Here is a 15,197-nt window from a genome sequence, read left to right as displayed (position 1 = left end):
TTTTCTTCACCCACAAATACGGCACGCTGACCTACCTCATACCGAGAAACACAGGACTTCATGATACCATCTGCTGTGATCTCCCTCCCATCTGAAATGCAATTGTCTTCCAGTGTTCTAGAGGCATCTAGCTTTTTATATCAATCATATTTGCCATTATTATCACTTTATACAGTCATTATTTGTTTAGGGTTACTCACGCATACCTCGTTCTTTCTCCACCCTTCTTTTTGCATCTCTCATTATTGAGTACAATTTCCTTTCTGGAAGTACATCCTTTAGTTCCAGGTGCAAGCCTGCTATTGGCAAACTCTCTCGGTTATTATCAATACTGGGAAATTTCCAAATTGTTTTCCCAAATATTGCTTTTCTGCCATTTTTTTCTATCCTCTCCTTGAACTGTAATCAGCCATGTGGATTTCCTCTATCTCTCCTTGAAGTCTCTTAACCTTTCTTTCATATGTATCTTTCTTTCTTCCATATGTTTCTTTTTCTCTCTAGGAAATATTCTGAGTAATTTCTGTAGATTTATTTTCTTGTTCACTAATTTTTCCCAACTATGTCTAATATAAATATTTATGTCAAGGGTTATGTGTTTTATTTCTGCCCATTCTGCACATATTTTATTGTTTAATATTTTTATCTTTTATGATATACTCTTATTCACTTATCCTATTTTTAATTCAATTCTATAGTTTTGCAACATTTAAAATACTAATTGTGTAAACAATATCGAGTTATTTCATTGTCTGAGGCCTCTATTGCTTCTTCTGACTCTTTTTTATGATAAATTGTTCTCTAATGTGTTAGAGGTTTGGTACTGGAAGCTCAAGATTGGAAAGGAGGAGTCAAGCTTCATCTGTAAACATTTCTCAGTGCTCCTTCCTCCAGGGAAGATTTATTTGTCTTTGCTTCTGCCAGATGTCCTTAGAAGCGAAGTCACTATATGTTACTTTCTAGAGTGAGGACTGCTGGACCCTGGAGACAGTGAGACTACAAATCCCAAACTAGAGCAAGGCCAGTACTATGGTTAGACATAATCCCTACACAAAGCTTAGGCTAGGAAGGCAAGGGTATTTGCAAAGGCTGTTTTTTTGTTGCTTTTTTTTTTTTTTTTGAGGTCCAATCTTTTAGTGAAGTTGTAGTTTTCTGCAGACTTCTCTTGTGTAGGACTTGTGTAGGACTAACAGCCTTCCATTTCCTCACTGCTGTTAAAACTATGTTTTTTCCCCCTAAATGTGCAAGTGTCACAGGGAAATTATAGGTAGTATCAACAAGATCTTTGCTGTTAGGTATTCACCTCCTTCTTCCTTTATAGAGCCGAGAGGACTTTCCTTACCTGAGAAACCTGCTGTTTGTTTAAGTCAATGTTATATTTATGCAGCGTGTCTAAGTTTCTTATACCTGGAGAGTTTTCAAAATAATTAGTTTTTTACATAGTCAGAAATGGAAGTTGCTACAACTCACTGCTGATTCACTGACTATATTAAACTACCTGAAAAAAAATGGAAAAATAAGATTCCAAATAATGTAATCTGACATACATTTCATGAGAGAAATGACCAAAACTTAATCCTAGAGGGAATTTTATCTAAAGAAAATTCATTAGATGGTTGTAAAGCAAAAATGAAATTAAAAAATAATATAAATAAACGTGGAGTTCAAGAAAAACGTCACTGTTTCCACTTTTAAGTGGAGAAGTAATTTGACAAATTTTCATTGAAAGAATTTTGCTGATCACGAGTTTCTCTCAAAACACAAGAAGTGTAAACATAGGAAGTGCTTATAGGTTAATAAAGCAAAAATCATGTGTTATTAGCGAGGAAGTGTTAAGGTGGTGCCAGATCCACAGGCACTCACTATTTCATTTCTGGGAGCGTTTTTCAGCCTGCGGTTCCCACACCACGTGTGCCGTGGAGCCCTCTGTGCCACGCTGCGGGGCCTCGGTCTGACCAGCAGGGGGCACCGAGTGTTCTCCCGCAGCGGCCCGGCGTGGGCGGCGGCTCCAAGGCCGATTCCTCAGCACCACGCAGGTGGCTTTGCAGCAAAGGGCCTTCATTCACATTCACAAAGGTCTCCGGAACAGCCTTGTAGGTTCTTCAGCTGCCTTCAACTAAAGCTTCGGAATCTGAAAACCTGGGAAGAAGCTTAGTGTCCTGACTGTATTTTCCTTTTAATTTTGCAAAGTTTACAAAATCCATTAAGAATTGCTTTGCAATGAAAAATATACACATTTTTATACTTTTTGTTTTCAAGTGCTTCATTCCATTTATATTTAGCGGTGAGGCGGGCCTAGGCAAAAATGAAATAAAAGCACAGTGTTAAGATCTGCAAGGCCATTAAATTGCAGTGCACGTAATTAATGGACCATGATATTGCTTAAACACAAATGTACACTAATCTTGATCTAGTGGCACTAGTGATTTGTTGTTACAGGGCTAGATCCACCTAAAGCTCATGGTGAACACTTACAACCTTGCACAGAAAGTGACTGTGCTTGAAAGCACGAAGGCAAAATCCCTTTGGCCAAAGATACCTTGTATTCCTAGCTGTGTATCAGTTTATCCTCTTTATTTTATACTTTGCATTATTTTATTACTTGGAAGAATTCACCCACTTTTTTCTGACAAAGGCTTATCAGATTTTTCTTCTTAAAAAAATATATATAAAGTTTTGAAGAAAAGGCAAAGCATTGCAAAGAGCTGTCAGAGGGGGACGAGAAGCTTACAAAGTGAGCAGGTGGCACACAGCCTCTCTGCAGCGGTCATGTGAGAGCCAAACCCCTCAGCCACATTAACAGCCCACAGCATGTGCCAAGCCCTTAAGAAGTCACACAGCATTTCAGAGAACCCCACAAAACCAAAAACACAAAATCTGTCAACGCAATACATACATTTCTAGGTAGACGTATTAGTACGTCTCTTATGTGGGTGCCGAGGAATCTTGTAAAAGTTTGTGCAAAATTGACGTCAGTTTTACTGCTTGTCAGCAATGAAATGAGTGGATTCATTGATTCATTCATTTGACAAACATTTAATGAACCACTACTCTGTATATGTTCTAGGGACTGGGGATACAGCATTGAACAAAATACAGAACTAAATGCATGCTTGATGGAGCTTTTATTGCCGTGGTAGGCATGAGTTACATTCATAAAATATACTTTATTTTCATTAAAAAGAATGAACTAGATTTCTTTATATCAACATAGAGAGATCTTAAGAGAACATAACGTTGGATGGGAAAAGTGAGTTTTTCCATGAGAAATAGTAAAATACTTATGTAAGTTTGAAAAACAGAAAATACAGAACCATACTATGTGAAGTTCATTGTCACAGCTATGTGTGGGAGTGTGTGTGTAATAAAATAAAAAATCAAAACTGGGAATACACACTAATATTTCTGATAATAGGGTTTTTTAGGAGAAAAAGTTAGGATGGGGAGGGAACAAAGAGAAAAATAAAGCATTTTCTGTAAAGTTTTATTTATTTCATTAAAAATAAATAAAGCAAATTACACCAAATGTTAACAATGATCAGTTTTAAGAAATGGGTACATGGATGAGTATGTTATGCCTATGTGGGTGATTAGTACTTTTTCAGTTAAATAAATAAATGGCAGTGGGAAGAGGGACAGAGAAGGACATGGGGAGTGAGACCAAAGAAGGATCATGATGAGACCAGAACTTCCCTAGAGGACTGGCCCATTGTGAGCCTGAGAGATCCCCTGTAGCGAAACTGAGCAGAGCTCCCTGTGCCTCTTTCCGTCCTGGCCTCACGCTGTCTGGTTGGCTTTCCCAATCCGTCGTCCATCTCTGTTGTCCTGTTGTTGTTGTTGTTGTTGTTGTTTTGAGATGGGGTTTCGCTCTTGTTGCCCAGGCTGGAGTGCAATGGTGCGATCTCGGCTCACCGCAACCTCCGCCTCCCAAATTCAAGCAATTCTCCTGCCTCAGCCTCCCGAGTAGCTGGGATTACAGGCATGGGCCACCATGCCTAGCTAACTTTGTATTTTTAGTAGAGATGGGGTTTCACCATGTTGGTCAGGCTAGTCTCTAACTCCTCACCTCTGATGATCCACCCACCTAGGCCTCCCAAAGTGCTGGGATTACAGCTGTGAGCCACCACGCCAGGCCTTCTGCTGTCCAGTTTTAGTAACAGCTTTAGCAACTGCCTTGCTCTGCTCTCAGCATTCTCTGTTTTAACCATCCCGATTTCACCTCTGCCTCCCTTATGTCTACCTTTTGTCTCACAGTCTGAAAATGAAAATCATCTACCACTATCCTGGCACCAACCCCTGGGCCTCCCCGAACTCCCACTTACCTGGGCCACGTCAGCCCTGCAGCCCACGGAGCTCCTCCAGGGGGCGCCTCTCCTGTGTTTCCTTGGCTGTGATCTCCAAGCAGAGGGCAGGCCAACTGCGTGTTTCCTCGTCCCCCTAAGTAGCTTCATCTTTCCCTCCTAGCAGTAGACCCCTATCCCTTTCTCCAAGAAACATTGTATAACCCACCTCTTCCAGGAAGCATCGTGAACACACTACTTCTCAAATCTTTATCATTCATGAACTATCTTTTGATATCTGCAATCACTGAATACCATCTGTGCTAGTGTTTTTGTCTTTTGAATAATTCTTGTTTACTTAAAACAATGTAATTATTAAAAAAAGCATTACTACTTTTAAACAGAAAATCAGTTTAACTAGCCATACAGATAAATGCAATACAATGAAAGAAAAACAATAATATTAAATTCTAGTCAGATACAATTGCCTTCCAAAGAGTCTAAACCAGCGGTTTACTTTTCCTTTGTCTAAAAAAAAAGAAAAGAAAGGAAAAGGAGACTAAAGAAGTGTTAGAGCAATAGTGAAGATAACTTACTTCTGCAAAAACGTGCTGAGAATTCTAGTGGAGGCACCTAAGTCGGTGAGTGGATAACTGGTACCTTCTGTGGCTTTCCCTTTGAAAGAATCACAAGAATTGAGATTTACAGAGGAGAAAAAGTCTCACCATGTGTCCCGATATCATTTCTCTATAGCGTCTTATCAGCTGCATACCATCAGTGGGTTCCACTCCATTTTAATTCATCATGGATATATCATTTTCTTTTCTTTTCTTATCTTTTTTTCTTTTTTTAGAGGGAGTCTTGCTCTGTCACCCAGGCTGGAGTGCAGTAGTGGCATGATCTCAGCTCACTGCAGCCTCTGTCTCCCGGGTTCCAGCATTTCTCCTGCCTCAGCCTCCTGGGTAGCTGGGATTCCAGGCGCGCACCACCACGCCCGGCTAATTTTTGTATTTTTAGTAGAGATGGGTTTTGCCACGTTGGCCAGGCTGGTCTCGAATTCCTGGCCTTAGGTGATCTGCCTGCCTTAGCCTCCCAAAGTGCTGGGATTACAGGCACGAGTGACCTGCCCAGCCAGATATATCATTTCCAATCTCTCTTTACATCAGCGCTTATGTATATCCAACTGACACTGTTTGCCTCTGTTTTGCAATTGTTTGCACTTTTACTTTATGGTATATTTCCTTTCCTTCTCATTAGGAATTAGCCTTTTAGTTACCTTGGATTCCATTACTAGGTCTGCATATGATGGGCAGTTGCTACATGATTTTATTAATACCATTTTGTTACAAAGGATATTGCAAGGCAATGGAGTTTGTGTTAAGCTAGATCTGGGGAAGTCATTTAGGGAATTGAGTTACTCTCACAGTGCAAGGCTCTGTGACATGAAAGACAGTCTCAAAGATTCTCATGTGGTCAGACTATTTGAAACCAAAAGGCCGTGGAGTGGGAGTGACACGAGGGACCGCATCTGACATGGTTTCTACCCTTGGGTGTTCTTGTAAGTATACATATTTGCATGTACATTTGTGTGGATAGCTCAGTGAACTCATTATAGTTTCCTTTGACATCATCACGTGTCATTGGGAAGCAAATGTAATCCAAGACCTTCAAATGATGTTGCATTTTTTTAAAAATAAACTGCTTTCTCTGCTATTCCCATTATAAATGCAACCAAGCCTATGGCCTTATAGACTTGCTGGTCTCAAAGCATGTGTTTGAGGTGGGAAAAAATGTGTCATGTCCAAGGAAATGATACAAGATATAGTTTGGAAATAGAACTGATAGGACATAGAATTGGCCTGAATGCCAGGATGAGGCAAAGGAGATGAGGACCAAGGCGGCTGCTAGGTCTTGGTGAGGAGCCCTGAACAGGTGAAGAGTCCCCCTACCAGGAATAAGAACTAGGGGACTTGCTAAAGCAGAAATCTTTAATTTAAAATGCAGAAATATTTAAAGAGAGAACTTTAAGAATTCCAGGTATACCAGCTGATGCTAAAAGACGATTAGCCTTGCTTTGAAACGGAAGCCTAGTCAGAAAAGTAACAATTCCATCACTAAGATGTTGAAAAAGGCTCTTCAAACATTTTGTGCTCTGACTCACAGTAAGAGATACATAGAAAAAAGACATTTTATCTTAGAACTCAGTAATGCATACACATAAATACACACATAAATATACAAACACACACATAACTTTATGTATGCACAGGTTTACTGAAACAAGCTGCAGAATATTTATCACCACTATTTGATACACACTGATACATTCTGTGCTCTTTTATTTCATTTTTTTAAAAAATAAAGCTGCAATCCATGAAACTGATTTCACAGCCTATTAGTAGGTGAACCCAAAGTGTGAAAAACCATTGTCCCACAATATTAAGTGGCCACAACATAGTGTTATTTTCATTCTTTATGGTGGTTCCTATTTTTCCAGATTCTTTCCCATAATCCTATGCCATCTGTATCAGGTAGACAAACTTTACAGTTAATTTTCAATGTGTTTTGCCAATAAGCCCAGTGTCTTAAATTCCTTTTGGGTTGCTAACACAGACCAGGTAAGCATAGTCATTGTGGGTTGAAGTGCCGTGCTCTGACCTTCCTTCACTTATTTTTTCCTTTTTGTACGTGTTGCTTTTTAATCAGCACTGTATTGTGCAGCCACAACCGGAACAGACAGTCAACCTGAAATACACATTCCCTTCCAGCCCCAAAATGCAGAAATCTTGTGGGACAGGAAATAATGCTGATGTACCTCTTCTAAACATGAGTCCGCCTGATAACAACGAGCACATCCAATAGCATTCTTTTCCTTCCCCTTTCCATATCTCTATAAAGGGCTACTTTCAATTCCCCAAAGTCCAAAATAAGTCAGCCATGGACAGCCAGTGCCACACCCCGTGGTTCTTATTCCTGGCAGGAGGACTCTTCACCTGTTCAGGGCTCCTCACCAAGACCTAGCAGCCACCTTGGTCCTCATCACCTTTGCCTCATCCTGGCATTCAGGCCAATTCTATGTCCTATCAGTTCTATTTTCAAACCATATCTTGTGTCAGTTCCTTGGATATGCCACAGTTTTTCCTGCCTCAAACATACTTTTCCTTTAACCTTGTTCTTAGCTCTACTTATCCATGAATAATCCCTTCTTATCTTCCTACGTTCTGTGGCTCTGCTGAAGTGCACGTCCTCAGAAATCCTTACATACACACCCCACGCCAAACCCCCACCGTCTAAACAGCTCTTCTCTTTACTAGAGTCAACTTCTGTTTCTCAATTCACATAAATGCATTTATGAGAGTGGATTTATTTTCTTTGTCAATGTACTCTTTTTGTCTGTGTTCCCAACTGAAATATTTGCTTTCAAATGTCAGTGGCCAAAACCATCTTGTTCATCATATAAATAAATAAATACAATTTATAAGTTTTATGAGCTTCTTTGGTTCTTTAATAAAAAATTCTTGAAGTAATTCCTTTAAAAGTAAAGGAATTATACAATTATATTCTTTCTAAGGATTCATTCTTTTAAACAACTAGAAATCTAACTAGAGCAAAGATCAATGACAGACTTGAATATCTGCACAAAGATCTGATCATGAACAAACAAAACAGGGTAATTAGGTATACAGTTGGAATGCAGTATGCAGGCTTAAATTAGTAGTGTATAATTGAGCCTCATTTAACTGCAGGAGAATTTCACTGAGAGAATTTTATTTACATAAAAGAAATGTCTTAGTGAAATTGCTTTGAGAGAATTTAAAATATGTACACCAAATCTCTCCTTACATACTGGATCCAGCCGAATTGTAAGCTTATTCCTCATGCCCCATGTGATGGTGTTATTTGTAGCCAAATGATTTCTTCCAGGCAGCTCAAGATCCACGCTGGGGCTTCATTATTTCTTGGATATCTTGATGATACTCTCATAAACATAATAGGCTCCAACGAAGCTTAAATAAAATGATATGGTGAGAGCTCTGCCCCCTCAATATGATCCCTTATTTTACTGATCCTATTTTTAGAAAAAACTCGAAGTATGTATATCTTCTAAACAGTCACTTAATTTAGCACTGTGCAAACCTTTGGGGGCAGCAGGTAAGTGGGGCAAACAAGAGGATCCCTTGTCTTCAGAGAGGCAACTGCCATTTTGAGGAGGCAGCTCTAACACCCAAATCAACTGGATTGATGCAATTATGTGTGAAATGGGGAATTATCACAGAAGTTCAGGAAGAGACAGAGATCAGCTACATGGCAGATTCAACTTTTGTGTGAGGTATTTGGAGGGGGAGGGAATACAAAGACCAGGGTGAATATTGAAAGTCTCCCCTTCTGCTTTTAGGCAAGTCCAGGTAGCGACCAGCTTGAAAAGCAAGCATAATAAAAGCCCTCTTTGACGCATCTACACCCGACAGCAACATCATCCTAAATTTATCTCCTTCTATGTTGTGTGTTACATGGGTTTGGTTTACGTCTACTGTGTCCATATGCTCACCACCCACTGACATCTTTTTCCAAAATACATTTTAACTACCCAAGAAGCACATTAATAGTCTTCTTTTAAGATACTCAAGTACGTGACAGTGGGAAATGAAACATAATTTCTCCTCCCCTTCCTCCAATCCACTCATGATTTCAGAGGCAACCACAGTTAACATTTGGGCAGATACCTGCTGATCCAGGACTCTCTGTTCATTTGCATACACAAATTTATTCATATACCACTGCCTTTGGTACATAACATTACAGATTGTTATGCAACCACTTTAGACTATCTAGTGGAGATTTTTCTGCAGGGTATGTGTACATATGCCTTACTGTCTTTTATGTAACTGCAGAGTATAGATGTACCCTAATTTATTTACTTATTTTTCCCTTGATTGGCATTCAGGTTTATGTATAATTTTTCATTGTTAAATTATGCATCCGTGCATTTGGGGGTGAACATCAAAGTGTGCACTTCTGAGTTTTTCCGTAGCATAGTCTTTGACGTTGCAAGAGGGATTGAAAAGTATGCAAGTCTCACACTTGAAATATACTGGCAAGTTGCCCTTCAAAAATCAAAAGGCTTCACCAATTTACATGCCCACCTATAGAGGTTTTCATTTCCCATACCTTTTGTCAAGACCACTTATTTTCAAACATTTTATTTTTTGTTCTAATCTCCTGGATGAAAAGAACCTCTCATTTTAATTTACATTGATTTGATCAAGTTCTAAGTAAATTTTGTTCAGCAATTAATTAAAATGTAATTCATTTCACTGGTGAAAAGGTGACATTTTTGCAATATTAAGTTGTCTAATCCTAGAATTGGATATGCCTCTTCATTTATCCAGGGTTTCTATTATGTCATTTGGTAATGACGTGGAGTGTTCTTTAACTCAATTTTGTGCATTTCTAGCTCTTAGACACTTAATATTTTTATTGGTTCAGCGAGAATATCTTATCATATTTTATTACAGATTAGAGCTACTCTAAAGTGCTTTTCTCTGTCAGGTACTTACACAGATGTTCTTATTTAATATCATGATTTTCCCAAAAAGGCAATATTGCCCCTTTGTACAGGTTGTATATGCACTCAAGGCTATGGCAATAGGAAGGCAGGGAGCTGAGGCCCTTTGCACCATCCTTTAGAAGTCCTCTCCTCCCCTGGCTTGCTTAGCACCACACTGGCTTGTGTCCTCCATGCCTCCTGTCACTCCTTTCCTGGGTCTTTTCCTGGCCTTCTTCCTTCACTCGCCTTGTATCTATATAAGATATATAGATCTGTATAAGATATATAGATATATAGATCTGTATAAGATATATAGATATATAGATCTGTATAAGATATATAGATATATCTTCTATTTCCACTTCTATTTTAGTTAATGCTAAGAGGATCATGTCATTTCTAATGCTATATACTGAGAACTTACTTTTAATTCTTATGTTCCTCTAATATTTCAGAAACTGTTATTGAAACGGCTTTGAAGAAAGCTCAGTTTCATGACACAGTGTGGCCATCAATTGGAGACGGTGGGCACAGCTGAGAAAAGCTTCATCGTGGTTGTGCTACCATTTAGCATCTTATTAGCAGAGCCCTCTGTTCTTTTAATTGCTATTAACTCAATTCATATAGACTGCAATAGGAAAAACAAAACAAACAAGAGCTCTAAGATATATTTCTCTAAGTGAAAAATGACATATGCTTTTAAAATCTTCCCCCAAATGGTATTGCCTTTATTGAAGATCTAACAGCTTAACCACACAGTAAAAAGCCAGGGAGCATAATGAAAGAATAATTCATCACAATCTTAAAATATGCTCATTTTCATATAAGAATATATTCATCTCTGGAGGAGAATAAACTCTTTTTATGTAGTCTACATGAGGAAATGTGCCGAAATCTAAAAAAAGGTACTTTAGCTTTCTTTTTACTGAGACCTAGGAAAGGATGTTTTGAATACAAGCAATAATAGACTGTTTCATCCACCCATGCATGCATTCAACAAATATTTTAGGATGTCATAGCCAAGTACTGTTCTATGTAATGGAGATGAAATGTTGAACAAGACAAAATGAGTTCTTGCTATTCTAGATGAAGGAGGGAAATGTTAAACCAATCTCATGCACATGTACAAGATAACGTCACATACAGGTATAATAAAACCAAGTCTCTCATCATGAGTGACCATGATCATGTGACTTCGCTGGAAATTTGACTTAAAAACTGAGGCCAGGATGACAAGAAGGACCAATCCAGGGAGAGATCTGGGCTCAGAGCCTCCAGTCAGAGCAATTAAAAGAAGTACAGCATGGCCTGGGTGTGGTGGAAGAAGGAGAGAGTGGAGGGGAATCTTTTGGAGATACGGCCAAAGCCCAAACTATCATAGACCATCATAAGTGGTTAGGTCTAGTGGGATTCCATCAAGGCACTAAATGATGTATATTGCTAAATGCTCATGCATGTTGAGTAGAGAGAGATTAAATTGTAGGGAAGCAGAAGTGGACACAGAGAGTTTGAAAGCTACAATCCTTAGATGTGTGTGGTACAGTGTTGAGGGAGGAAAGTGGATGGATTCAGGATATATTTTGGAGGATATGTTTTTTTATGCTCAGATACTAACAGATATGCCAGGGAGAATTGTTCAAGTAACATGATAATGATTTTGGGGAAAGTCCCTGAGTTTGTGTGAATATCCGTTTCTACTGTGGAAAAGACTTCTGAAGATAATATCTTGGTCAGCTTGGGCTACTATCACAAAATATCATGGACTTGGAGGCTTAAACCACAAAAATTTATCTCTCACTGTTCTGGAGGCTGGGAAGTCCAAGATCAAGGTATTGGCAGATTTGGTGCCTGATGAGGGCTCCCTTCCTGGATTGCAGACAGCAGCCTTCTCACTGCGATCCCACAGGGCGGAGAGAGAAAGTGAGGTCTGGTCCCACCCTTATAATCACACCTATACCTAATTACTTCCCAAAAGCTTTATTTCCAAATACTGCCATATTGGGGATTAAGAATTCATCATATAAATTTTGTGCAGATGCAAACATTCAGTTCATAGCAGATGTCTGTGATCCTCCTTTCCCCAAGCCTTTCACTGGGGTATACAAAAATACTCCATGGACTCAGTATATCTTTCTATGTTTACCAATGCTCTGTCATGTGACATTGGCTCAGAGGTTCAGTAAATATTTTGCCTGTGGTGACATAGCTCCAAATGGCAGAATTGTGATGTAAAATTCATCTACGTCATTACCACTCAGATGCTTTCTTTAATATATGAGGTTGCCTTTCATAAGTAAGCAAACAAACAATTGAAAGGGGGCCCTGCTATGTTTATGTCAGTGGGATCTTCGCTGTCTGGCTCACAAAGGCTACATTTTATACACCTGTGGATTGGCCAGAACAGCAGAATAACAAACATGGCATTTACTAGGATAGATACCAATTTAATTTTTTATTTATTAATATTTTTTTCAATTGAAAAGTTATACACATTTATTGGGTACAATGTGTTCATTTTGTATGTGTCTATATATACACACCTATGTGTATACACGATGTGAAATGATTACATCAAGATGATGAACATATCTACCACCTCACTTATCCCTTTTTTGTGATGAGATATTTGAAAGTTACTCTCTGAGCTATTTTGAAATATAGAATACATTATTATTCAGCTTAGTCACTCTGCTGTGCGGTAGATGCATGACTATCTGCTAGATGACATAAATGCATTTTAATTTGATCTTCAACAGCAGAACAAAGAGATTACTCATCATCTCTCTTTTTTCTAGATGAAGAAAGCAAAGTTTAGAGTTGAATGACTAGACTGAGGCCACACAGCTGGAAAGGGACAATGACCGTTTTGTAGTTCAGATCCACTGGCTTCCAAAGCCCAGGTTTTTTCTTCCACACTGAGAAATCTCTCAAAGTGGATGAGCTTATTGCACCTCAAACCAGGGAAAGATCTTTTAAATTGATTCTTCATAAGAACAAGAAAAGTTAGCTGAGAAGATTGAACAAGCACATTAATGATGAAGACTTTAACATATAAAATTAAGTATTTGTATTAGAATAACACACAAGGATAAAAGCAGGTATGGGGATAAATACCAGTTTTCCTCCCTGGGTATCAGTAGCCCCTTCATCCCAGCGAGACAAGGACAATGCCACTTCCTTGATTGCTCTCCAGGTTCTTCCCTTCTATCCTTTTTCCTCAACTTCTTGGGAAGTTCCTAAACCCAAAGGCTCAAATCTGTTTAGATTATAAGCTCCCTAGAGATAGGGGCTGTCTCTCTCCTTTTTGCATTTCTGGAGCCTTGGACAGTGCTGGTCCAACGAATGGGTGCATCACTTGGCTCTGTTTCCTGACCACCTATAACACATGCTGGTTTCTAGAATCAACTCTGATGTGCCTCTTTCTGGAGATCATGCATGCCTGCTTTCTGCGGCTCAGATCTTAAAGATCTGACTTTCAGCATTAACAACCCATAGTTCAGCAAGATAGATTTCTAGAACTGCTGCTATTTTAATATCTGCCTTTGAAGAAAACCCAAAATGGTGTTGTGCCTGAGTTTCAGAACCCACTGCTCTATGAGTGTTTTTTGCTGCTCAGCTCCATGACAATGGGAAGAACGTGGCTGTAGAACTCCAACTCTGAGGGTTCCTGCAACATTTTCCTATTGGGCTAATGCCCCATTTTCTTTGGTAGTTTTGTGTCCCTACATAGAAATATCCCACTGGCCCCTATGCTAATCTTAACCAGGCTGACTGAACTGGCACCAAGCGCTGGATTTATTTTAGTGGCACTAACATGTAAGCTCATGTTAACTGACATTGGAAAACCACTATGTTACTTGCTCATAACCTATTTACTCTTAGTTTATACAAAGTCCTAACAGCTTTGATATGTCTGTTTTCTAACTCTCAGCATACTGAATGCATCACACTGTGTGTTGACAAAGATACTGATAACAAATGGAAGTAACATATAACAGCTGGATAGTAAAGGAGGAAGCAGAAAAGCTAATAAAGACAAGCTCAGAGACTTGAACATCTGGCAGTCTGGGACCACTCCATGCATCTTGAGATGCCACATAGCTTCTGAGACATCCCTCTGGTAACTGAGCAGCATGGCTCAATAATCGATGTCCAAAATGATGACTCAAAATCCAAAAATCATTCCCTGTTCAGTAGGCTCTAAATTGCAGTGTGTCTAACATGACAAAAAGTATGAACTATGTTTTAGAAATGTGTCCGGTTAAAATGCTAATAGTATTCCAAGGAAAATAAAACAGAAAGACACACAAAGGGAGACAGAATGAGACAGAATTGTGTGTTTGCACTTTTTGATGCCAATAAATTGTATTTAAACATTTGCCTATTTTGACAGAAGCACATCCATTAATCCCATTGAAGGACATGAACAAACCATTTAATCCATATGACATGGAAACCTTTGGTGGCATAAGAGAGCAAGTGGGGTACAGTAGCAAGTTAGGGAGCAGTTAAAATGATTCCTTGTTACCACAGGGCTGACATATTTGGTGCTCTAATGACTTAGCTGTGTCCTTGTTGTCCCTTGATAGTTCCACAGGACTCCTGAGTTGAGACTGTACCCAAGGACCCTGGACTTACCTGTTCCTCTCATAATTAAAAGATCCTACTTTTCAACCTTATTTTATGTTTTAAAATGTTGATCAGTTTCAAGATGAGATAAATTGAGAAATGAAGGACTAGACAAAGGAGGTCAAATTAACCCATTTATGCCTGAGGTTGCAATTTTTTGAATTTTTGCAATCAGACCTTGGCAATGACCTTGAGCAGCAGGAGATAAATAATTGCCACATGCTTAGTGTTCCAATAATGAAACGCTAGGCTTAAATGGGTTTACGCACAGAAACTCAGTTAATGTCAACTCCTTCATTCCTGTAAACATCTCAAAAAATGCATAAGACAATCAAAGGTTCAAGTTCTTCTGAAATGATACGCCGTAAAGCCTTATTTAACATAAGTGGGTAAATGAAAAAAATGTTAGATATTACAAGAACAAAATGTTCCTAGAGAATAGAGCCCTCTCTGGAATCGGTAATAATGCAGGCTGCTGCTATCTGTGTGCATTTCTCAACATTTCTGGAAAATGGCACACACAATCCTTTCCACTTGTATTTTGCCACCACTCATGGCCTATCAATTCTAATGAAAATACTCCATGCTAAGAAGGTGACAGGAATTACATACATCATCTTTTTTTTTTGACTTTCCTTTCTGTCTATCAAACTGTACTTTAAAGGAACTGATTATTAAAGCATTATGTAAGTATGCAAAATATATTGAAAGAGAAATGATGTTTCCATGATACACAATGTGTA

The 15,197-nt window shown here is 38.8% G+C and overlaps 1 protein-coding gene and 1 long non-coding RNA gene across 2 annotated transcripts in view; one reads left to right on the top strand and one right to left on the bottom strand.

Annotated features, from left to right (window-relative positions):
- Positions 1–15,197, top strand: part of DSCAM (DS cell adhesion molecule) — an 836,416-nt gene that overhangs the window by 453,781 nt on the left and 367,438 nt on the right. The window lies entirely within an intron of this gene.
- On the bottom strand, positions 3,098–5,375 carry LOC109024499 (uncharacterized). Its single transcript, XR_002004015.4, has 3 exons — positions 5,003–5,375; positions 4,320–4,805; positions 3,098–3,879 (listed from the first exon to the last, which is right to left on the bottom strand). It is a non-coding gene; the product is annotated as an uncharacterized lncRNA (long non-coding RNA).

This window comes from Gorilla gorilla, chromosome 22 (assembly GCF_029281585.2).
Source record: "Gorilla gorilla gorilla isolate KB3781 chromosome 22, NHGRI_mGorGor1-v2.1_pri, whole genome shotgun sequence".
NCBI lineage: Eukaryota > Metazoa > Chordata > Mammalia > Primates > Hominidae > Gorilla > Gorilla gorilla.
The sequence above is the reverse complement of the archived record's forward strand: the minus strand, read 5'-3'. Positions and strand labels throughout refer to the sequence as shown.